Source organism: Cherax quadricarinatus, chromosome 80 (genome assembly GCF_038502225.1).
Source record: "Cherax quadricarinatus isolate ZL_2023a chromosome 80, ASM3850222v1, whole genome shotgun sequence".
Taxonomy (NCBI): domain Eukaryota; kingdom Metazoa; phylum Arthropoda; class Malacostraca; order Decapoda; family Parastacidae; genus Cherax; species Cherax quadricarinatus.
In genome coordinates, this window is record NC_091371.1 from 13,407,485 (window position 1) to 13,432,484 (window position 25,000).

The 25,000-nt window shown below is 40.5% G+C and overlaps 1 protein-coding gene across 4 annotated transcripts in view; it reads left to right on the forward strand.

Moving 5' to 3' along the window:
- Positions 1 to 25,000, forward strand: part of eya (eya transcriptional coactivator and phosphatase 2) — a 427,289-nt gene that overhangs the window by 104,024 nt on the left and 298,265 nt on the right. The gene's annotated exons all lie outside the window — the stretch shown is intronic.

Genomic DNA, 25,000 nt, shown 5'->3' on the forward strand with positions numbered 1-25,000 from the left:
TGCTGGTGGCATCAGTGTGGCACTGTGATGCTGGTGGCATCAGTGTGGCACTGTGATGCTGGTGACATCAGTGTGGCACTGTGATGCTGGTGGCATCAGTGTAGCACAGTGATGCAGGTGTCATCGGTGTGGCACTGTGACGCTGGTGCTATCAGTGTGGCCTCACAGAGGATGTCATGTCAAGGGTGTTTACGATAGCATCTGTTACTCCCGCTGGTGTTTATATCTGCACTTAACGTGTGTGTGTGTGCGCGCGCGCGCGCGTCTGAATGTGCCGTGTATTTACCAAGTTGTGATTGTAAGGGTCGATTCTTGGTTTTTCGTACGACCTCTCAGTTGCTTACAAACGGTCACACTTAATCCCAGACATTATGAGCCGTATCGTACCTATTCTTAAAATTGTGACTGGAATCCTCTTCTACCACTGTCTCGTCCAGATTTTTCCACTTCCTGACCGCTCTCTGGCAGGATTACAAACTTCTACTTTCAATCAGTATACACTTAGTTTTACTTTCCTATGTAATTTTAATAGTTCTTATTCATGTAAAATTTGTTACAGTTTAGGAAGCCTGGTCTAAAGCCGATCCGTGGGGGTGATGATCCCCTGAAGAATTAGCCGACTAACATATATGCTCATATGATAATTTGTAGTGGCTAAGATGACATTCCCTGTCCCCATACAGACGATAAGAAAATGACTAAGTGGACATCTCGTGTACTCATATGATATGTATACGACTTAGGACGACGTTTCTTGTATTCATACAGTAACCCTGCATACGTAAACACATCCCTTGTACCCATTCAATATCTGCACATGATTTAAGACGTCATCCTGTGTCCCTATAGGATAACTCTGCATGACTTAAGACGACGTCCCGGCATGTGAACGCCTGCCAGATGTGCGACAAGCATCCTCTGAGGTATGAGGTGGTGTCATTCGTCTTATCGACCTGTCACTTGCAATCTCCTCTTGACGATTTGTTGCTCCGCCCTGTCGAAAAACTTTCTCCCCAGTTCCACCCACTTTAGTGGGATGAGCTTCCCTATTCTCCCAATTAGCTGCAAGATACGAGCTGTCATCGGTGGTGGAGTTTTTTCCCTCCGCCTTCCTTGCCTCTGTGGTGTACGATAATTATGTTCGCTTTTATATTGCTACTTCGAACGGTTTTGTTGCTTCGTTAGCGGTTAATCGCAGTGTCTGATAAAATTTTAGTGTGGTAATTGAGTTGTACTAGGCGGTGCTATGGAGGAAAGAGGCGGACTGACAGTGGGAGGTTTGGGGGGGGGGGGAAACTGTCAGTCGGAGGCCTAATGGGGACTGTCAGTGGGAGACTTGGAAGTAAGACTGTCAGTCGGAGATTTGGGGGAGACTGTCAGTGGGATCTGTGGGGGTCGGCTGTTCATGGAGAAAATGTCACACTGACTCTTAGCTCAATGTTAGAGCAATCGACTCACAACCGAAATCATTTCCGGGTAAGTCGAGACGCATAGACAAATCTCCCAGCACCTGTTGTCCTGTTTTTCACCCAAGAATAAATAGGTACCTGGGTGTTAGTAGACTGTTGTGGGTCACATTCCGAGGAGGATAACGAAAGCACCCCACTGGAAATAAGTCACACTGCTTGGTGTTGTTTGGTTTTCTTGGGTAAATATCCCTTCGAGGGTAATAATCCAAAGTATCTGCCCGCTATTTTATAAAGCTTCTCTATACAGTGCGGGGTTGTTGTTTTTTTTGTTCAAATGGAATTGAAAAGTGCATCTTCAATTAAGGTTTTTAAGTATTGATACTAGTCATACTGATCTAGAGGTTGCTGCCAGACATAAAACAGAAGTTATCGTACGTCCACAGGAGTTGTTGAGCGTAGCTTTAAAAATGTGAAAACATAATCTTGTTATATTTTTGTTTACGAAAAAAAAGTGTCATATAATGTATGAAGTTTTAGTTAAGTTTTATTGTACAGCAGATATAAGAGGTGAATTTTGTAGTCTGACGTTAGCGGTTACTACATATATTTTGTCCAGTGAGACACCTAGTCTTTAAATTGAGCGTTTGTTTCTTCACGCATTATAATACGTCAAATTCTGTGCCGTTAAGCCAGCGGAAGGCCTCGGTCAGATGACCAAAAGCTTCAGCTGCTGGTCATCATATGACTAAGATCGCGTCAGGAAACACTTGGTCCTGTTTCCTGACAAACCTCACCTTACCTTACTGTACCTCTAAACAGCTACACAGTTATATGTTATTCTAGATTACGCTGGAGATAGCGTATGGTTAAATGTTAATAACAAAATAACATAAAGAGGAAGCTTACGTCTGGCACCGCGGGACACATGGATGTTGTGGAAAGCGTTGGTAAGACCACGCTCTTTTTATTATATATTGTATGGGTAGACTCGTGTAGTTCATGGATGGAGATTGTACTACGCTAAAGGACAACCTTAAAAAAATAATGATTCTACAAGTGGCTATTAGCTCTTGATCCTAGCAGTTGGAGCAGCCCTCGTGTTCCTTGGATGAAACTTTCTTACCTTCCATTCCTTGATCTCATACGGGTTTAGCACCTTCCGTTGAATATGATGATAATGATAACAATTACCGAAGTAAATTACCAGAAGATGGAAAATCGCAATAATAATAATAATAATAATAATAATAATACCTGTAGTAAAAATGAGGATAGGAATGAAAATCATATTATAATAATAAGAATGATAATAATAACCATAGTAAAATGAGAATAGGAAGGAAAATGAGCGTTAATAATAATTATAATACTATTAATAATAATAATAATAATAGCTATCATAGTAAAATGATGCTAGGCTTGAAAATCTGAGCGTTAAAAAGCAGGGTGAGCAGCGAGGTGAGGGAGGGAGGGAGGAAGCAATCGATGACGGACGAGGAGACTAAATCCAATTAGGAGAGAACCTCACAAAGCTGAGGATCACATTGATGACATAATTAGGGACCACCCCGCATGTATTGATCCCTTAATCCCTCAGGGAACATAATAACCCGCAGTTGCGCCTGTCAGCAGAGATAGATGTTTTATGGATGCTATGTGCTGCGGTGTTTGGTGTTTGACTATCTTGTACTGTGATGTTTGGTCCTTAACTGTAGCTTGTGCTATAGTGTTTGGTACTTGCCTGTAGCTTGTGATGTTTTGTCCTTGACTGTAGCTTGTGCTATAGTGTTTGGTACTTGCCTGTAGCTTGTGATGTTTGGTCCTTGACTGTAGCTTGTGCTATAGTGTTTGGTACTTGCCTGTAGCTTGTGATGTTTGGTCCTTGACTGTAGCTTGTGCTGTGATTTTTGGTTCTTACTGGGCTTTGCTGTGGTTTTGAAAATTGTTGCTACTTTTGATGATTTTTTTTTTACTCCTGATTTGGTTTTTAGTGTGACTCATTACTCTAATTTTTAATATTTGCTGTGCTTCATGCTTTGGGTCTTGGGTCTTTTGTGGTTTTATGCTGCCCACAGCAGTATATAGATTTATAAATGGATAGATAAATGTATATTTAGGTTAAAATAATCAATACAAATATTTTACAGATCACTCTGTTGTAGTCATTCTTCTCGTAGCGTGTTTCGCGCCTAGTGAATGAAGGATCGAAAATCCACTAGTCCTTGAGCTGCATCAGCCACTCGACACTCTTAACTTGCCACCTGACCCCCCACCACTGTACTCGTTTCTTAGTTGTCTTTGTACTAGGACTGAAGAACCCACTTGTGGCGAAACGTTTTCCAAAAGAAATGTATGTGACTTCATCAGTATACATCAACCACTCTTGCTCACTGATTCACACCCATATTTTTATTCTCTTTTTTTTTCTTTGTGCAATTTACGCACAACGGGTACAGGCCCAGAGTTGTGAGAGGTAAACACAGCTTTACGAAAGATAAATCTTACCTAGGTTTTCATCTCATTAACAACAAAAAATACAAAGGATTACAACACAGTAATGACCTCAGCTAATTCTGTCAACATTCACTATATGCTGATCATTACATTCCGTTGTCATTACAGTAATAGTATACAGTAATGGCAGGTGAAGAGAGACACGTGTACAACTCCTGAATATGCTTATTTGAAGATGTTTTGCCAACAGTGGCTTTTTTTCGGTTCAGTGCAGATGATGTGCGAAGAGATTAGATGAGCTAATCAGTCTCTCAGCCTTGCAGAACTATACACAAGAAGACATTGGAACGTGAGGTTATCAGGCACCGAACACCGGCCTATGTGTGAGCTATTTGAGTATTGAAAGACTGATTACAGCTTCCGCTCTCTTCTGTTCATAGTTATTCAAGGCTGAGGGACTGATTACCTCATCTTGTACTGTCTTCGTTTCTCTCTGTTAATTGAAGAAACCACTGGTTGGCAAAACTAACTCAAATAAAGATATCCAGATATTAATTTAATCGATATCACATTTATTTATAATCTCTTGATATTGTTTTAATTTTATTTATTGCATAAACCTTATTAAATGTTTGTAATAGCCTTTATTCCTATAATATTAACCTCGCCAGGTAAATAATAACATTTCTCCCAAGCCTACATTTATCCCCCATTCAGTATAAACGTTTTCCACCTATATATTAACCTCTACTCATTGTTCCTTCCCACCTATTTTAATCCCATTCACTATTAACCTTCCCCACCTCTGTATTAATTCCCACTCAGTATTAACCTTCCCCACCCCTATATTAACCCATTCAGTATTAACCTTCTCCACAATGAACCCTTCACTCAATGGTGACGTCTCCCATCTTTTTCCTTACCTCTTTCTTTGTTCCCCTCTTTTCTCACCCCTCTGTTGCTACCCTCTCTATTCTAACCTGCAAAATTGCCTCCCTTTGCCCTCACTTCCTCTTAGCTGCTCTCTGATTCCCCCTTTCCCATCTCCCCGGCTTTACACAGCTGGTAGTCTCACTTCCCCAACTTCACTCTGTTAGACTCATTTCCTTGACCCTACACCACTTCTAGACTCATTTTCTCGACCCTACATTACTGCTAGACTCATCTTCTCGACCCTATGCTACTGCTAGACTCACCTTCTCGACCCTACACTACTGCTAGACTTGTCTCAACCCTACAATACTGCTAGACTTATCTTCTTGAGAGGGGAAAGGTTACAGATTCGTTTATTAAAGTATTTCAGATTGAATCTGAAGCCTGCAGCAGAGATTAGCCGCCAGTACTGCCATCTATTGGGCCGATTCAAAGATGCAGATATTTCCTGATCTAGGGTGGTTGGTTCCCAATCCTGGTGGTATTACTCTTGTCTGGGTTTTGTCGGGAGCTAAGTTAGTCTCTCTCTCCACAACCTACACCTCGGTGTACAGTAGAACATGGAAACACTGTCTGGAGTGGACAGGCTGGTTCCCAGCATAACATTTCCTCTCCTCCTCGGAAAAAAAAATAACAGTAATATTTACCATATTTCTAAACCCCTGTTATTTTTATCTCTGATTTTTAACTTTACGAATCCATAAACATACAGAAGCTAAACTAAAATTACATATAGCAATTTCTAAACACGCGCACACAATAAAAATAAATTTTCAGTTCTGACAGCTCTAGTTTCTCTTAGTTCCTTATTCAAGGCCTTTCAAATTCGTGTCTTATTGTTCTTCAACAGATTTTTCCCATGACTCCTATCATTCACTCTTCGGTACAATCCCAGGTCACTTTCAAAATTCCCATGAACACTCTTAGAACTTGCAACAACTTCCGACCCACTTATGCTTCTAACAGCAAGAACTCGCAGATTAACTCTAGCTTCACTCAAAACTCTCTGGGTCCACCTTGGTGTCACTAAACACACACCGGGCTACACGTCACTATACACACCAGGTATACATCACTAAACACACACCAGGCTACACATCACTAAACACACACCAGGCATACATCACTAAACACACACTAGGATGCACATCACTAAACACACACACACACACACACCAGCAGGCTACACATCACCTCCCATTCCTAAACCACTTCCCACCTTTCTTACAGTCTTAGCCAAATACATTATCTTCATTACAAATTACCAAATATCACAAAAGGTTTCAATATAGTTCCTCATACACTGCAACACAATCAGCAAAAAATAAATATACTCTTAAAATATGAGAAAAAATAGGCATCAGAAAAAAGTGAGCATCAACTGCGATAACTCACTTGTAAACAAAATTAAAAATCTTATCCTAGAAAAAATAATTTAACTTCAATAAAAAAATACTTAATAAGCTTTAATGAAATACTAAAGAGATTACATTGCATTTTCATTTTTTCTTTTGCAAGACAAATAGTTCGTTCAGAATTTATAAATTTTCTGAGTAAATATTTTACACTTCAATAAGCAGGATGGTATGTCTTCCCCGACCCTGCACTGCTGCTAGTCTTACCCTTCCAGACCCTGTACTGCTGCTAGTCTCACCCTTCCAGACTCTGCACTGTCCTAGACTCACCCTTCTAGACCCTCCACTGCCGCTAGTTTTACCCTTCCAGACCCTTCAGCACTGCTGCTAGACTCATCTCCCTAATCCTACACTGCTGCTAGCTCGCCTCCCTGACTGTACTGCCCCTAGGCTCATCTCCCTGGTCCTGCTCTGTTGCTAGACTCGTCTCCCCGACCCTACACTGACTCTAGACCCACCTCCCTCACCCTGCACTGCCTCTAGGCTCATCTCCCTGGCCCTGCACTGCTCACTTTAAACATCCGACCTTTGATTGATTACCGACAGTCAAATATCCGCTCAGCTTTATCCATCTCTCTCCGTCTCTCTTCACCTTCATTTTATCTCTTTTCCTGCTGTCTCATATTCTTCCTCGATTTTTCTTTTTTTCTTTTTCTTTCCCTTCTTCCCTTATTTCATCTCGCTCATACTCTTGCTCTTCCCTCTTCTGCTTTCCCCTTCGTTCTCTCCGTTTTTATCTTAATATCTCTTCTCTCACGTATTCTTCATTTCCTTTTTTTCTATCCTCTACTTTTCTGCTTCTTTTCTTTCCTTCATTTCCTCTTCCCTCCAGTCCTCTCGCTCTTATCCCTTATTTCTCTTTTTTTCCTGCCTTCTCGTCACATTTTCAACCATTATTCTGCGTTTCTGTCTTGTATTCCGTATTCTCGTCAACCTCACTAATTCTCCCAGCTCAGACTCATAGCCTTCATTACTTGATTTAAGAAACATATCCTGTGTGGTGGAATATTGAAGAACAAGACACATGGACAAATGAAGATTGGAAAAACGTCGTCTAGTCTGACGAATCGCGATTCCTGCTGCGACATGCAGATGATAGTCAGAATTTGGCGAAGACATTTGGGATGTTGTGGAACGGGACGTTTGCAGCATGAATGTGTAGTAGATAAATCTGCAGCAACTGCGAATGTAATGCTATCATGTTAACATGAACCAGAAACATGTGCTACATTTGGGAATCTTTATTTCAGACACGTTACGCAGGCTGAGGGACTGATTACCCCAAACTCCTCCTCATCTTCCACCGTTCTTCTCTGTAATGGACCGAAGAAGCCACTGACTGGCAAAACGTTTCCGAAATAAAGATTCCCAAATGTTGCACATGTGTCTTATTCTTCAGCTTGTCGGTTTTCTAAATCATTTACATCCTGATGAAGTATTTTTGATGTAAGATTCTGTGTGATGGAATATTATATGAAAACAGTGCATAGAATATCCTTGAATTGAGTGGTTTTACCTTGACAATGACATTGATAATGACAACGACAGTAACAGTGACAACAGGATTCGAACCTGCACGCACACTGCATCAAAGCACGGTCTGGCTGTGTGGATAAAATACTGCGTACCTTGATGCAGAGTGTGCAGGTTCGAATCCTGCCGTGGACTGAGTGATAATGTTTGTAAAGTACAGTATACAATGATCCAGGATCGGAAATTCGTCACAAGGTTCTGCTGCTGAGCGCGGGTTTTTGGTGAATTGGTCAATCCATGGTAGTGTGAGTTTTTTATTGTTTCTAAAAATATAGATCTATCATTTAATTGTGGTGGTGGGGAAAGGCGGTTGATGTCGCATCTAGTGGCGCTTGCTAACATTACCTGATGAGTAAGACACGTGTGCCTGATGAGTAAGACACGTGTGCAACAAGCCCGTGGCATGGATGGGGTTTGAATCCATGACAAGTAAGTCGTAAAATTTCAGGCCAATGCTTAAGCTACTCGGTCAGCTGGCTACAATAAGATTTATCCAGCTAGGAATATTTATACACCATAGGAAGGTTGGCATGTGCCCCACTGTGACCACAAATGCAGGTTTTTACAGATGAATCTCCCGCCATCAGGGCTGTGGTGAACTCTACCTTAAGTCCCCGTAAACCGGCCTTCATCACTCACGAAATCGTACTAACTCGTTTGCAGACTAACCGCCCGTACCTTGGTTTGTTTGCAATCGTATAATTACGATTTTGAGACGTGTACATCAGTTACTTATCTTTATTTCCGTAACATTTCGCCTGCACAGTAGGCTTCTTCAGTCAAATTCGAAGATTATAAAGATACTTAACATGTGCCTTACTCATTTACTTGTAGGTACTGTATACCATTAATATATTGACAACATGATACGGTTTATTGTCCTTTTGTAGCCACTGTGGTCCAGTGGCAGAGTGCTACCTCTGGTTAGTTCTGTCAAGTTTATGGTGAATTAAGTTAAATTGTGGTAAAATATACATTAGTTGTAGTGGAGACTTATTGATAACGTACTTGCATGGATCACGGTTCGAGTCCTTTATTATGACTTGTCTTGGGTTATATATATATATATAATATATATATATATATATATATATATATATAATGTATATATATATATATATATATAATGTCGTGCCGAATAGGCAGAACTTGCGATCTTGGCTTAAATAGCAACCCTCATCTTCCCATATAGGACAAGCGAAAATTTGTGTATGCAATAATTTCGCCAAAATCATTCTGAACCTAACGAAAAAAATATATTTCACTGTGTTTGTTTAGTATTAAATTATTGTAAACAAATCTAAAATATATTTAGTTGGGTTATGCTAAAATAAATTGCTCTTGTTATAATAAGGTTAGGTAAGTTTTCTAAGATTCTTTTGGTGCAAAATTATAAATTTTTACATTAACATTAATGAAAAAAATATATATTTAAACGTATAAGAGAAAATTTCAGAAAGGACTTAATTTTAAATGAGTTCTTGCAAATTGACCAGTTTTACATATTCGGCAATACATATATATATATATATATATATATATATATATATATATATATATATATATATCTATATATATATATATATATATATATATATCACGTACATCAAGGGAATTAGGTAATTTAAAGTTATCTACTGAGTTTCAAGTCTTGAATGCAGTTACTTGCCCTAAATATTCGTGTGATAACATTAAATGTTTGTTTGTGGTGACTTAAACGGTGATACCGTTCACTGTAGTGTTGGCAGGAGCTGACGTGGCTCCAATATTTCCCGGGGGAAGGGGGAAGAACATGCAAATGAACCTCTCCGGTTTCAGCTGGATACAGTTTTATCTCTGAAGACAGTCTATAATCTACCTTGTCTGAGTAACCTTGCCTTACCTGGAGGCTATTCCGGGGATCAACGCCCCCGCGGCCCGGTCCATGACCAGGCCTCCCGATGGATCAGGGCCTGATCAACTAGGCTGTTACTGCTGGCCGTACGCAGTCCAACGTACGAGCCACAGCCCGGCTGATCCGGCACTGACTTTAGGTATTTGTCCAGCTCTCTCTCGAAGGCAGCCAGGGGTTTATTGGCAATTCCCCTAATGCTTGATGGGAGGCTGTTGAACAGTCTTGGGCCCCGGACACATGGTGTTTTCCCTTAGTGTACCAATGGCGCCCCTACTTTTTTTTTTTTATTATCACACTGGCCGATTCCCACCAAGGCAGGGTGGCCCGAAAAAGAAAAACTTTCACCATCATTCACTCCATCACTGTCTTGCCAGAAGGGTGCTTTACACTACAGTTTTTAAACTGCAACATTAACACCCCTCCTTCAGAGTGCAGGCACTGTACTTCCCATCTCCAGGACTCAAGTCCGGCCTGCCGGTTTCCCTGAATCCCTTCATAAATGTTACTTTGCTCACACTCCAACAGCACGTCAAGTATTAAAAACCATTTGTCTCCATTCACTCCTATCAAACACGCTCACGCATGCCTGCTGGAAGTCCAAGCCCCTCGCACACAAAACCTCCTTTACCCCCTCCCTCCAACCCTTCCTAGGCCGACCCCTACCCCGCCTTCCTTCCACTACAGACTGATACACTCTTGAAGTCATTCTGTTTCGCTCCATTCTCTCTACATGTCCGAACCACCTCAACAACCCTTCCTCAGCCCTCTGGACAACAGTTTTGGTAATCCCGCACCTCCTCCTAACTTCCAAACTACTAATTCTCTGCATTATATTCACACCACACATTGCCCTCAGACATGACATCTCCACTGCCTCCAGCCTTCTCCTCGCTGCAACATTCATCACCCACGCTTCACACCCATATAAGAGCGTTGGTAAAACTATACTCTCATACATTCCCCTCTTTGCCTCCAAGGACAAAGTTCTTTGTCTCCACAGACTCCTAAGTGCACCACTCACTCTTTTTCCCTCATCAATTCTATGATTCACCTCATCTTTCATAGACCCATCCGCTGACACGTCCACTCCCAAATATCTGAATACGTTCACCTCCTCCATACTCTCTCCCTCCAATCTGATATTCAATCTTTCATCACCTAATCTTTTTGTTATCCTCATAACCTTACTCTTTCCTGTATTCACCTTTAATTTTCTTCTTTTGCACACCCTACCAAATTCATCCACCAATCTCTGCAACTTCTCTTCAGAATCTCCCAAGAGCACAGTGTCATCAGCAAAGAGCAGCTGTGACAACTCCCACTTTGTGTGTGATTCTTTATCTTTTAACTCCACGCCTCTTGCCAAGACCCTCGCATTTACTTCTCTTACAACCCCATCTATAAATATATTAAACAACCACGGTGACATCACACATCCTTGTCTAAGGCCTACTTTTACTGGGAAAAAATTTCCCTCTTTCCTACATACTCTAACTTGAGCCTCACTATCCTCGTAAAAACTCTTCACTGCTTTCAGTAACCTACCTCCTACACCATACACTTGCAACATCTGCCACATTGCCCCCCTATCCACCCTGTCATACGCCTTTTCCAAATCCATAAATGCCACAAAGACCTCTTTAGCCTTATCTAAATACTGTTCACTTATATGTTTCACTGTAAACACCTGGTCCACACACCCCCTACCTTTCCTAAAGCCTCCTTGTTCATCTGCTATCCTATTCTCTGTCTTACTCTTAATTCTTTCAATTATAACTCTACCATACACTTTACCAGGTACACTCAACAGACTTATCCCCCTATAATTTTTGCACTCTCTTTTATCCCCTTTGCCTTTATACAAAGGAACTATGCATGCTCTCTGCCAATCCCTAGGTACCTTACCCTCTTCCATACATTTATTAAATAATTGCACCAACCACTCCAAAACTATATCCCCACCTGCTTTTAACATTTCTATCTTTATCCCATCAATCCCGGCTGCCTTACCCCCTTTCATTTTACCTACTGCCTCACGAACTTCCCCCACACTCACAACTGGCTCTTCCTCACTCCTACAAGATGTTATTCCTCCTTGCCCTATACACGAAATCACAGCTTCCCTATCTTCATCAACATTTAACAATTCCTCAAAATATTCCTTCCATCTTCCCAATACCTCTAACTCTCCATTTAATAACTCTCCTCTCCTATTTTTAACTGACAAATCCATTTGTTCTCTAGGCTTTCTTAACTTGTTAATCTCACTCCAAAACTTTTTCTTATTTTCAACAAAATTTGTTGATAACATCTCACCCACTCTCTCATTTGCTCTCTTTTTACATTGCTTCACCACTCTCTTAACTTCTCTCTTTTTCTCCATATACTCTTCCCTCCTTGCATCACTTCTACTTTGTAAAAACTTCTCATATGCTAACTTTTTCTCCCTTACTACTCTCTTTACATCATCATTCCACCAATCGCTCCTCTTCCCTCCTGCACCCACTTTCCTGTAACCACAAACTTCCGCTGAACACTCTAACACTACATTTTTAAACCTACCCCATACCTCTTCGACCCCATTGCCTATGCTCTTTTTATTGGGGGCATTTTGCATCGCCTGCCCAGTCTTTTACTTTCGTAGGGAGTGATTTCTCTGTGCAGATTTGGGACCATTCCTTCCAGGATTTTCCAAGTGTAGATTATAATATATCTCCCCCTCCTGCGTTCCAGCGAGTACAAGTCAAGTGCTTCCAAGCGTTCCCAGTAGTTAAGGTGCTTTAGTTAAGGTGCTTGACAGAACTTATACGTGCAGTAAAGGATCTCTGTACACTCTCTAGATCTGCGATTTCACCTGCTTTGAATGGAGATGTTAATGTACAGCAGTATTCCAGCCTAGAGAGAAGTGATTTGAAAAGGATCATTGGCTTGGCATCTCTCGTTTTGAACGTTCTCATTATCCATCCTATCATTTTCTTTGCACGTGCGATCGTGGCACTGATGTCATCCTTGAAAGTGAGATCCTCAGACATTACTACCGCCAGGTTCCTTACATTACTTTTCCGCTCTATTGTATGGCCAGAGTCTGTAGTACACTGTTCTAGTTATTATCTCCTCCAGTTTTCCATAACGAAGTAGTTGGAATTTGTCCTCATTGAACATCATAATGTTTACCGTTGCCCACTGCCTTGTGTATGTGCGTACAACACCAGGTGAAGAATGAGACTTAACAGTTCATTTTTATATATCGTGTTTCACTACTCTCTCTTTCTCTCTCATTTACACAAGGGTTTTGCAGGATTAAACTAAGAGTTCCTACTTTATTTATAAGCTAAGAGGTGTGCACCTCAGCTCATTTGAAAACCTTTATATTATGAAACATACAGATAGGGAATAGGCTCTCTCTCTCTCTCTCTCTCTCTCTCTCTCTCTCTCTCTCTCTCTCTCTCTCTCTCTCTCTCTCTCTCTCTCTCTCTCTCTCTCTCTCTGTTGATGGACGACCAGTCAACTAGTCATCTCCCATTTGTTATGAAGGGTTGGGGGACCGGCCCTCATCCCCCTCTGGTTGGTGGATGGGTCATGGGGAAGGGGTTAGAGGGGAAGACTAGGAGGCAGAGAGTGAGCGATAACAAGCCCCAACCACCGGTAACGAGCAGTTTGAGGCGAGGCGACAGGGAAACAATCCAATTAGCAGTTTCCCTTTCCCCCGGGGCACTCGTTAAATCTGTTGCCGCCGCGTTGGTCCACCCTCTAAAATGTTATTAACACTCTCCAGCTTGGCCCTGTCACGGCAGTTAGATATTTAGAAAAATGTTTGGGTGGCGTAGTTCAGTGCCAATACTCTCGGCTCACAACTGACCGATCTGGGTTCAATGCAAATGGCTATAGTGCCACAGAGTGGTGCTAAGTATAGTGGTGTCATTGCCACACAATTGGTTCTTAGGCTGTTAACCCTTTTGGGGCCTAGTTCCTAGGCCTTTTGTGTTATCCATATACTCTTGCGCTACCGCCCACAGGATATGAGGTGCACAGTAAACTAGTCAAAGTTCTATTATAGTGGTTCCAGTACCACAGTGTTTACCTAACAGTCGCTTATTTACCCTTACATAAATTCATTGGCTGACCATACGGTTCCCAAGCGAAAGGTCTTTGGTTGGAATCTCTGATAGGGCGAGACGTATTGGCAAGTCTCCACACGCATGTGTTGGTCGCCTCCTGTGACTCGCATCCTCGGATGTTAAGGTTACCTCATAACAAAAATATTTTAGCCAGACTTGGAAATAAAAGGTACAGTAACAGACCTGAGGTACAGTAGCACCTCTTAGCTTGTAAAACTGTACCCCCATCCTCACACACACAAATACATTATATATACAAACATTGTCTTTACGTCCACAGCAGGACTCGAACCTGCTAACTCTGTATCAGTCCACAGTACTTTACCACGGAGCTAGACCCATTATTTATATATATATATATATATATATATATATATATATATATATATATATATATATATATATATATATATATATATATATATATATATATATATATATATAATGTCGTGCCGAATATGTAAAACTGGTCAATTAGCAAAAACTCATTTAAAATTAAGTCCTTTCGAAAATTTTCTCTTATACGTTTCAAGATATATTTTTTTCATTAATGTTAATGTAAAAAATTTTTAATTTTGCACCTAAAGAATCTTAGAAAACTTACCTAACCTTATTATAACAAGAGCAATTTATTTTAGCCTAACCCAACTAAATATATTTTAGATTTGTTTACAATAATTTAATACTAAACAAACACATTATTGCATACACAAATTTTCGCTTGTCCTATATGGCAAGATGAACGTTGCTATTTAAGCCAAGATCGCAAGTTCTGCCTATTCGGCACGACATGTATATATATATATATATATGATTGTGTGTGTGTGTGTACTCACCTATTTGTGGTTGCAGGGGTCGATTCATAGCTCCTGGCCCCGCCTCTTCACTGATTGCTACTAGGTCCTCTCTCTCCCTGCTCCATGAGCTTTATCATACCTCGCCTTAAAACTATGTATGGTTCCCGCCTCCACTACACTTTCTAGGCTATTCCACGGCTTGACTACTCTATGACTGAAGAAATACTTCCTAACATCCCTTTGATTCATCTGAGTCTTCAACTTCCAATTGTGACCTCTTGTGTCTGTGTCCCATCTCTGGAACATCCCGTCTTTGTCCACCTCGTCTATTCCGCGCAGTATTTTATATGTCGTTATCATGTCTCCCCTGACCCTCCTGGCCTCCAGTGTCGTCAGGCCGATTTCCCTCAACCTTTCTTCGTAGGACAATCCCCGTAGCTCTGGCACTAGTCTTGTTGCAAACCTTTGCACTTTCTCTAATTTCTTGACGTGCTTGACTATGTGTGGATTCCAAAGTGGTGCTGCATACTCCAGTATGGGCCTGACGTAAATGGTATACAGAGTCTTGAACGACTCCTTACTGAGGTATCGGAACGCTATCCGCAGGTTTGCCAGGCGCCCGTATGCTGCAGCAGTTATCTGATTGATGTGCGCCTCAGGAGATATGCTCGGTGTTATACTCACCCCCAGATCTTTTTCCTTGAGTGAGGTTTGCAGACTTTGGCCATCTAAACTATATTGTGTCTGCGGTCTTCTTTGCCCTTCCCCAATCTTCATGACTTTGCATTTGGCAGGGTTAAACTCAAGGAGCCAGCTGGTGGACCAGGCTTGTAGCCTGTCCAGGTCTCTTTGTAGTCCTGCCTGATCCTCATCCGATTTGATTCTTCTCATTAACTTCACATCGTCCGCAAACAAGGACACTTCTGAGTCTATCCCTTCCGTTATGTCATTCACATATACCAAGAACAGCACAGGTCCTAGGACTGACCCCTGTGGAACCCCGCTTGTCACAGGCGCCCACTTTGACACCTCGTCACGTACCATGACTCGTTGTTGCCTCCCTGTAAGGTATTCTCTTATCCATTGCAGTGCCTTTCCTGTTATGTGTGCCTGATCCTCTAGCTTTTGCAGTAACCTCTTGTGAGGAACTGTGTCGAAGGCCTTCTTGCAGTCAAAAAAAATGCAGTCGATCCACCCCTTACTTCTGTCACCTTGTCATAAAACTCTAGTAGGTTTGTGACACAGGATTTTCCCTCCCTGAAACCGTGCTGGTTGTCAATTATACACTTGTTTCTTTCCAGGTGCTCCACCACTCTCCTCCTGATGATCTTCTCCATGACCTTGCATACTATACACGTTAGTGATACAGGTCTGTGTGTGTTTGTGTGTGGAATAAATGCAACATGGTGGATGATCTCATTATTGATTCCTCGTGGTACATTGGTATACCTGCTGTCATTTGTTTTAATTTGTCGTGTTTGAGTTCCCCGTACCAACTCTCTCTCTCTCTCTCTCTCTCTCTATATATATATATATATATATATATATATATATATATATATATATATATATATATATATATATATATATATATATATATATTTATATTTATATATATCTGTATGTCATTTAAATCTTTGATCTGAGTGCAACATTTAGCCAAGTATTGAACTGCAGAATCTGTCTCGATGAACTTCGTTAATTTGCACGAATATCGTAGATTAGCTTTGGTAATTATCTGCGACGAGCTTTTGGCCAGGCGTAATGAGTTTTTTTTCAGTAACCATCATTAGGTACACAGACATTTATTTTCAACACCTGAATACTTCCAGCAGTTAGTGGAGTTTTCTTACTAGGAAATGGAGTGGTTTTTTATATAAAAGATATGGCATTTCAAAAAGACTGGAGTTTCTAACAATGGACTAATAAACAGGTACCTATTTTTACTACTAGGTGGGTATGGGCAGCAGGAGAGTAACCCATATATGGGTCATGGTTCTCACTGTCTCTCTTGCTTGCAGTTTCCTTTTCTGTACATATCCTCTGTAAATATTGTATATATTATTGCTTTCTGTTTGATAAAGGGAATATATAAGTATTTACTCTGCTGCCTTTTGCTCATTCTTTGTTATTATGCTACAGCCAGGTGTGCAGACCACTAGACTACACCTGTGTTCCTAATAGAGTCGAACCTGGGATCTTACTATTGTGAGTCATATGTTCTCACTAGTGAGCTACGATGTACCCCGGGTAGTGACTTCGGTTCCTGGAGGGAAGGGGGGGGGGGGGTGGAGGATACTGGGGGCTTGGGTAGAGTGGTTGATGGAGTAGGTGGAGTGGGTGAAGTGGTTAATGGAGTTAGTAATAAGAGTGTGTGATGGAGATGATGACTGAGTGAGTGAAGTGGTTGATGGAGTGGGTGAAGTGGGTAATGTAGTTGTTAATGGAGTGGGTGATGTAGATGGTTGAGTGAGTGAAGTAGTTGATGGAGTGAGTAGAGGGCTGTGATGGAGATAATGGTTAAGTGAGTGGAGTAGTTGATGGAGTGGGTGGAGGAGTGAGTGATGGTAGGCAAGGAGAGATGGGGAGAGGGGAGACACAGGACAATTACTGATGTTTGAGTGATGGTTGAAGTGAAGGGTAGTGAATCTTAGACCAGGACCTGTGGTAATGATGAAGACTGCAACGACAGTAACGAACTAGAGAGAGAGAGAGAGAGAGAGAGAGAGAGAGAATTTGGCAAAATTGTTGCTATCCTTTTTTATGATAGAAAACGGGGATAGGGACGAGGAGTGAAAGGAGAGGAGACAGAGGGAGATAGGAAGGGAGGTTACCTGGAGGTTATTCCGGGGATCAACGCCCCCGCGGCCCGGTCCATGACCAGGCCTCCCGATGGATCAGGGCCTGACCAACTAGGCTGTTACTGCTGGCCGCACGCAGCCCAACGTACGAGCCACAGCCCGGCTGATCCGGCATGACTTTAGGTATCTGTCCAGCTCTCTCTTGAAGGCAGCCAGGGGTTTATTGGCAATTCCCCTAATGCTTGATGGGAGGCTGTTGAACAGTCTTGGGCCCCGGACACTTATGGTGTTTTCCCTTAGTGTACCAATGGCGCCCCTACTTTTAATTGGGGGCATTTTGCATCGCCTGCCCAGTCTTTTACTTTCGTAGGGAGTGATTTCTGTGTGCAGATTTGGGACCATTCCTTCCAGGATTTTCCAAGTGTAGATTATGATATATCTCTCCCTCCTGCGTTCCAACGAGTACAAGTCAAGTGCTTCTAAGCGTTCCCAGTAGTTAAGGTGCTTGACAGAACTTATACGTGCAGTAAAGGATCTCTGTACACTCTCTAGATCTGCGATTTCACCTGCTTTAAATGGAGATGTTAATGTACAGCAGTATTCCAGCCTAGATAGAAAAAGTGATTGAAAAGGATCATCATTGGCTTGGCATCTCTCGTTTTGAACGTTCTCATTATCCATCCTATCATTTTCTTTGCACGTGCGATTGTGGCACTGTTGTGACCCTTGAAAGTGAGATCCTCAGACATTACTACTCCCAGGTCCCTTACATTGTTTTTCCGCTCTATTGTATGGCCAGAGTCTGTAGTATACTCTGTTCTAGTTATTATCTCCTCCAGTTTTCCATAACGGAGTAGTTGGAATTTGTCCTCATTGAACATCATATTGTTTACCGTTGCCCACTGGAAAACTTTGTTTATATCTTCTTGGAGGATGGAATGAAGGGATGGTGGATGTATAATGAGGGACATGAAGTGCCATCTTCGACGAGGAAAATAACATTGATGCTACTCTCTCTCTCTCTCTCTCTCTCTCTCCCTCTCTCTCTCTCTCTCTCTCTCTCTCTCTCTCTCTCTCTCTCTCTCTCTCTCTCTCTCTCTCTCCCTCTCCGTTTCCCCATCACTTCACATCATTTCCGCTTAACCATTCTCTCCATCTCCAGCATCCCATCTCCCACCTTGCTCCCATCTCTTCACGTCGTCTCCCATCCTTCCCCTTTCCCCTCGGTGTCTCACCCCATAACTGGTCCCGAGGGAGCAGGGGAGCACCGGCGGGGGAGGGTGATTAGCGGGGAGACAGCACACGCTCACTGTTATTCTATTAAAACACCAACATGGGGATCACCACTTTTTGGGAGGGGAGTTGAGCGTTCACCGGGGAGTGGTGGACTTCTCCAGGGGAGAGTAGTGGGGTGCATAGTGATTATCTCTCTCTCTCTCTCTCTCTCTCTCTCTCTCTCTCTCTCTCTCTCTGTCTCTCTGTCTGTCTGTCTCTCTCTCTGTCTCTGTCTCTGTCTCCTCTCTCTGTCTCCTCTCTCTGTCTCCTCTCTCTGTCTCCTCTCTCTGTCTCCTCTCTCTCTCCTCTCTCTCTCTCTCTCTCTCTCTCTCTCTCTCTCTCTCTCTCTCTCTCTCTCTCTCTCTCTCTCTCTTTCTGGGATGAATACTAACCATCTCTAGGTTGAGTATTGGTTTTCTCTGGGGGTGAGTACTGGTCGTGGGGTGAATACTAACCATCTCTAGGTTGAGTACTGGTCTTCGTTGGGGTGAGTACTGGTCATCTCTTGGGACAGGAGGTGAGTATCTCCGAGGACGACGCTTGAAATCGGTGATTTTGCTTTCATAAGGCGTTAGGAGAGGGCGTGGTTACCCAGACAGAGGGCGTGGCAACACGGATACAGGGCGTGGTTGAACTCCGGGTGAGGAAGCATTACAGAGTGTGTGAGGGCGGCGGCATGAGATGTTACCATGGCAACAGTCATCTCTACCTGCTGCCGGATGCTGCCTTACCACTCCCACGACAGTGTCAGGCCCATCATGTGTACACCACCAGCATGACTATAAACACTGTTAATGTAAGACTGTCGAACAAGCCTTTAATTATCTTAACATTCCGCCATCGAACTAATAGACGGGTGGAGACATTGGGCATGTTTCCTTACACCTGCTATCACTGTTCGCCTAGTAGTAAGTAGGTACCTGGGTGTTAGTCGACTGATGTGGGTCGCATCATGGGGGACAAGATTAGGCTAAGTTATCCGAAATGTTCTGTATAACCAGGGGCTTTCTATATAGTATGTTATTGATATCAGCTATGGTCTGTATAAGTTGTATCATGTACTTATAGAAATAAAGATTATTATTATTATTATTATTATTATTACAAAACCCATTTTTAATCATGATTTCTTGCCGTAGCGTTCATAGATTTCTAAATGATATTTTTGAGAGTCCATTATTCATACTCACGATCGATTGGGAACCACTCGCCCAGGTCTTGAAGTACACACCTTCACATCTCGCCTCCTCACTCCCTCCAGGAGGGAGGTAAGAATCCTTGATTGGGTCCCCGAGGAAGACTAAGACTTCCACTGTTGGCTGGAGGCACCATTATTCATTTCATGTTCCATGATAGATCTCTAGAAATTATCAGAAAGTGAGTCCTGTTTGGGCTGTAATAATGAGAAAGTAAAGTAAGTCTTTAATAAACGAAAGCTTATAATAACTTTAAAATGTTTGAAACTTGAGATAGTTTCCAGACAGAATCCAAAGAGATGCAAAGCACATGGAGGCTGTAAACAAACTGAAGAAAATGGCATGTGGACGCCCAGCTGCTGAGCGCATCCTGTCGAAAAACTTTACAAAAGACTTTCACTACATTGCTGTCTCGCTTCATTAGTGGTATGGAATACCGACAGGATGATAAGATAAATATGATGAATAATTGTTGCACACGTGTTAGATACCCAGGTATTGCAACACATCTTCAAGATGCCCAGGTGGTTGTATACGTAGTAGTAATAGTAGAAGTATCTGTATTTAATTTATAAACTAGAAGAGATATGTGCTCGTGAGAGGCTGAGATGAGTGACACTGACCATCCTTTGGTATTAGTGCGGTGATGGTAGTAATGGTGGTGGTGGTGGTAGAGCTGGTGGTGGTAGAGCTGGTGGTGGCAACAGTGGGAGCAGCGTCTTGCTGGAACACATTAAAACTTGGCGAGGGAGTCCCGTAGGGTGTCCACTTACACGCTTAATGGAAAACTAAATTGTTTCTTGAGAAGCACATATAGCCTATGTAGTGTATGTGTGAGAGAGAGAGAGAGAGATAGAAAGAGAAAGAGAGAGAGAGAATGTGCGTGTGTAGTGTTTTTCGATTTGTAATTCCTAGAGCTAAGGATTTTACACATGTAGAGAGAGAGTAATAATCTTTATTTCTACAAGTACATGATAAAACTTGTATAGACCCATATATTATTACGTATCACATAAGAATATACAAAACAATTATAATTTCTTTAAGTCAGTTACAAATGTCATGTTTAAATTTAAAATCCTGCTTGTGTACATAAACATTACACTACGTAATTCTACATGTCATTTTTAAAGTGAGAAAGATGGAAAGAGTAGATGATTTTAATATTCAGTGATTTTCTTAAGAGATATTAACTGAGGGTGTTGTTTGTGAGGTTTGTAGTGTCACTGTGAGGCAGGGCTGGGCTGCCCCTCCTGCACTCTGATGCTTCAACCTCCTTGTGAGGCAGGGCTAAGCTGCCCCTCCTGCACTAATACTCCAATCATCGTGTGAGGCAGGGCTGAACTTCCCATCCTGCGCTCTGATGCTCCACCCTCCGTGTGAGGTAGGGCTGAGCTACCCCTCACCTTCACCATCCATCACAAGCATTATTTTCCTTATTGTTGCGTACCTTTTCATTATTATTATTATTACTTTCATTATTACATAGATTTACTCTGTTTTTGTGTGTGTCTCTAGAACAGGAACAACAATTCGATATTTTCTAAGAGTTTAGAGAACTGTCGTAAGATGTGACATTGTTGTGAGCTTTGAAGGTGAGATCCTCTGACATTATCGCACCCAAGTCCTTCACATTAGTGTTTCACTCTATTGATGGTTAGAATTTGTTGTATCGTCTGATATGAGGATGAGGAAAGGGATGGGGGCGAGTGCTTGGATGTTGTGGCACAGAGCTTTTCACTGTGGCAGCCTCTGACTTAATTCGGTTTACCTACTCTTTGTGTTCTGATGATTAGAAAATTACAGATCCATCTGCCCACTTTTCCAGTTATTCCTTTAATACGCATTTTTTTGCGCTATCACGCCATGATCGTCCTTATTGAAGGCTATTGCAAAAATCTGTGTACCTACCTACCTTACCTTTGATACTACATCTGCATTCTGTTTGTCCACTGCATCTAAGAAGCATGCCATAATGCTCCAAGTAGCTGCAAGAGGCAGGAGCAACCTGCTCTAAACCCATGTTGCCCTGGATTGTACAACTGTTGTGAATCCAAGTGGTTGGCAGTCAAGCTATTTAGAACCTTTTCAAACATTTGTATAACGTGGGACGTTAGCGCTAATTCTTTATTATTGCTTTGTTTTCCCTTTAATGCAGTGGGCCTATATCCGTTGTTTTTAGCGACTGTGGGATGACACCCGTGTCCAGGCTCATTCTCCATAGTATACTTAAGGCACGTGGAAAAAGGTTTCTTGCAGTTACTGATGAACATGTAGTTTCCACGAGTCTGGGCCTTCGGCAGAGTGCATGGGCATGTTGACCCTGGTTTTCTAATGAACGATGCCATCACCGGTAAACCAGTAGTCGTTTAATCACTGATACGTATTTTATATATATCTTTGATTAATTTCTTCTAGAGTTTTCCTAAGCAAACCGGGCGGGGGGGGGGGGGGTAAAGAGTACACCAGCAAGTGCTAGACAAAACGCACAACCGAGGAGGTGGTGAAGAAACTGCTATGTGAATTAGATACCTTGAAGGAGGTGAGCGCAGATAACATCTCTCCATGGTCATGAGAGAGGGAGCAAAGGCACTGTGTATGCTAGTAACAATCATTGAGCGGGCCAGAACCTGACAAAGACCATTGTCATGAGACACTTTGCTATTTCCTGACGAACCTGACACCACCACATGTTCACCTGCACTCCTCACCGGCTCATTTTACCACAGCAACACGTGGCAGGTGATTTTTCCCTGACGCATAAACCATAACCTTCACGTTTTAATCTGTGTTCCTTCATATAGCAATAATAATTTCCACATAATAATAATAACACACACGGCTCAGGGAGAGTGACCTAGTAGCGACCAGTGAAGAGGCGGGGCCAGGAGCTAGGACTCGACCCCCTGCAACCTCAACTAGGTGAGCACACACACACACACACACACACATACACTATATATATATATATATATATATATATATAATGTCGTGCCGAATAGGCAGAACTTGCGATCTTGGCTTAAATAGCAACGTTCATCTTGCCATATAGGACAAGTGAAAATTTGTGTATGCAATAATTTCGCCAAAATCATTCTGAACCTAACGAAAAAAATATATTTGATTGTGTTTGTTTAGTACTAAATTATTGTAAACGTATTTAAAATATATTTAGTTGGGTTAGGCTAAAATAAATTGCACTTGTTATAATAAGGTTAGGTAAGTTTTCTAAGATTCTTTTGGTCCAAAATTATAAATTTTTACATTAACATTGATGAAAAAAATATATCTTTAAACGTATAAGAGAAAATTTCAAAAACGACTTAATTTTAAATGAGTTCTTGCTAACTGACCAGTTTTACATATTCGGCACGACATGTGTATACATATATATATATATATATATATATATATATATATATATATATATATATATATATATATATATATATATATATATATATATATATATATATATGTCGTGCCGAATAGGCAGAACTTGCGATCTTGGCTTAAATAGCAACGCTCATCTTGCCATATAGGACAAGTGAAAAATTGTGTATGCAATAATTTCGCCAAATTCATTCTGAACCTAACGAAAAAACTATATTTGATTGTGTTTGTTTAGTACTAAATTATTATAAACGTATTTAAAATATATTTAGTTGGGTTAGGCTAAAATAAATTGTTCTTGTTATAATAAGGTTAGGCAAGTTTTCTAAGATTCTTTTGGTGCAAAATTAAAAATTTTTACATTAACATTAATGAAAAAATATATATCTTTAAACGTATAGGAGAAAATTTTAGAAAGGACTTAATTTTAAATGAGTTCTTGCTAATTGACCAGTTTTGCATATTCGGCACGACATATATATATATATACATTATATATATATATATATATATATATATATATATATATATATATATATATATATATATATATATATATATATATATATATATAATGCAGAATAAGCACTGCGAAAAAAAATGGTGAAATTCCAAGCACTTTCGTGATTTCTCACATTATCAAAGTTCCTTGATAGGTAAAATTGGTCAGTTTGCAAGAACTCGTTTAAAATTAAGTCCTTTCTAAAATTTTCTCTTGTACGTTTAAAGACATATTTTTTCATCTATGTTAATATAAAAATTAATAATTTTGTACCAAAAGAACCTTAGAAAACTTACCTAGCGATATTATACCAAGCGCAATTTAATTAAACCTAATCCAACTAAATATATGTTAGATAAGTTTACAATAATTTAATAATAAACAAACACAATGAAATATTCTTTTTTCGTTAGGTTCAGAATAATTTTGGTGAAATTATCACTTGCCTTATTCGGTAAGAAGAGCATTGCTGTTGAAGCCAAAATAGATTTACCTGTTCGGCACGATATATATATATATATATATATATATATATATATATATATATATATATATATATATATATATATATATATATATATATATATCGTGCCGAATAGGCAGAACTTGCGATCTTGGATTAAATAGCAACGTTCATCTTGCCATATAGGACAAGTGAAAATTTGTGTATGTAATAATTTCGCCAAAATCATTCTTAACCTAACGAAAAAAATATATTTCACTGTGTTTGTTTAGTATTAAATTATTGTAAACAAGTCTAAAATATATTTAGTTGGGTTAGGCTAAAATAAATTGCTCTTGTTATAATAAGGTTAGGTAAGTTTTCTAAGTTCCTTTTGGTGCAAAATTATAAATTTTTACATCCACATTAATGAAAAAATATATCTTTAAACGTATAAGAGAAAATTTTAGAAAGGACTTAATTTTAAATGAGCTCTTGCTAATTGACCAGTTTTACATATTCGGCACGACATATATATATATATATATATATATATATATATATATATATATATATATATATATATATATATATATATATATATATGTGTGTGTGTGTGTATATATGTATATATAATATATATATATATATATATATATATATATATATATATATATATATATATATATATATATATATATATATAATATATTATATAGGTTGGGTCATTAGCTTAAGCCGGTAGGTGACTTAGACTAACCTGCCTCGCTTCTGTTTTTATTTTTCCATGCGCTAGTAGGCCTGCTGCAGTGTTCCTTCTTATGTTCTTAAGGTATCT